We start from the raw sequence: 1,830 nt of genomic DNA on the forward strand, positions 1-1,830 counted from the left end.
GGCTCTCTTCTCAGCGGCTGCAGTTAGAAAGATTTTAGTTGAAGATAATGATCCCAGGTTCGGCAACATTTCGGAGTGGGTGTCTTGGGTGCCGGCGAAGTGTGGTATATTTTTTTGGAGAGCTCTTCAAAATAAAATCCCGACTAGGATGGCTTTGATTCACCGTAACATTCCTGTTGCTATCTCGAGCTGCTGTTTTTGTGGCGATTACGAGGAGACTACGGATCATATTTTCACGGGCTGCTCGGTGGCGATTAGAGTTTGGCAGACCTTCAGCGAATGGGTGCGGCTTCCACCTTTATTTGCGTTTGAGTTCAAAGACGTCACTGAATTCCATTTGTCTCGCAATCTCGATAAGGAGAAGAGGAAGGTGATTAAAGGTTTGGTTATGGTTGGGTGTTGGTGCATTTGGAAGGCGAGAAACGAAAATTTTTTTTTCTAACGGTAGAGGCAGGTTCGAAGACATAGTGGGAGATTTAAAGTCATTCGGTTTTTTATGGTTGAGGAATAGATCGAATCATAAAGGATTAAATTGAGTTGAATGGTGTAATTTTCCTTTGTACATGTTGTAGTTTTGTTGTAGTGGGTCGGCCTGTTGGTTCGGTCCCTGTGTTTTAATAAAAGTTACATTTTCAAAAAAAAAAAAAAAAAGTTAATCCCTCTTTCTTTTTTTTTAGCGGCAATACCTTTAAACATGTTCAAGAGAATGTAAACCAAATAGAATAAAAAAAAAATATGCAAAAGTCAATCCCTCTTTATCTATCTCACAATACAATTCGCTCGCTTACGCTAACTCAAAACCACGTATTCAAATTTTGAAATCGTTGGGTTTCCGTGTTTTTTTTTCTTACAAAAATTGAAATATCTTTTACATTAATTAATACATCAACGAGAGGACACGTGTCCCAGTCTCCCACTCCAGCCTATAAATGTTGTATTGCCACACCTAACTTTCAAAATATCACAAGCAAACCTATAGAGCCTTCTGGAATCAAAATCACACACACAAATACACACAGTAACTGAATTCAAAGAGAAGAAGATGCCGTCTGAAGGTACTCTTAACTGCATCGACATCATCCTCGCCATCATCCTTCCTCCTCTCGGTGTTTTCTTCAAGTTCGGTTGTCATGTAAGTCTCCTTTTTCTCATCGTTCGATCGATTTCTTATGTTCGAAGTTAGAACGATCTGAAGCGGCTTTTGAATTACAAAATATGTGAATCGTTTTATGCATGTGAGAATTGATTTGTGTGTTTGATTGCTTGCAGGTGGAGTTTTGGATATGCGTGTTGCTGACGCTGTTCGGATGGATTCCTGGAGTGATTTACGCGATTTATGCCATCACAAAGTGATCATGACCGGATCGGATCGGAGTTTGTGTATCTGTTTATCTGTTTTTCGTAGTTTGTTGATTTTATGTTTTGATTTCAGTCGTTCGCTATGAATATTGAATAGAATTGTGGTTGTGATTAAACGTTTGATTTGAGGTAAAATTGAGTGAATTGTTTGTTGTTATGGATGTTGTTTCGTGGTGAATTGTTTACTCCTCGTTAACGTAATTTGAATTTGAAGAGTAATTTGAAAGTGGAGTTTGAGATGGTGGAGGAGGTGACGGTTACGGAAAAGATGGTATTGTGGTGCTTAAAAAAAGTGGTGGTTCCGTGTATGATGTGGACGGTTCAGGGAATACTTTTTATTTTTGTCTTGTTCCAAAAAAATTAAAAAAATCAAGTACTACTAAAGTGAAAAAATTGTATGTGATCAAGCAAAGTGTGAGTTACACTAAAGGGTATGGTTTGGCCCATCCCCACGGATGAGCCTCCACGTAG

The 1,830-nt window shown here is 38.6% G+C and overlaps 1 long non-coding RNA gene across 1 annotated transcript; it reads left to right on the plus strand.

The window, feature by feature from the left end:
• Positions 1–789: 789 nt before the first annotated feature.
• Positions 790–1,520, plus strand: LOC110922164. Its single transcript, XR_002582932.2, has 2 exons — positions 790–1,132; positions 1,270–1,520. It is a non-coding gene; the product is annotated as an uncharacterized LOC110922164 (long non-coding RNA).
• The last annotated feature ends 310 nt before the right edge of the window (positions 1,521–1,830 follow it).

The sequence above is a fragment of the Helianthus annuus genome, chromosome 17 (genome assembly GCF_002127325.2).
Source record: "Helianthus annuus cultivar XRQ/B chromosome 17, HanXRQr2.0-SUNRISE, whole genome shotgun sequence".
Classification (NCBI taxonomy): domain Eukaryota; kingdom Viridiplantae; phylum Streptophyta; class Magnoliopsida; order Asterales; family Asteraceae; genus Helianthus; species Helianthus annuus.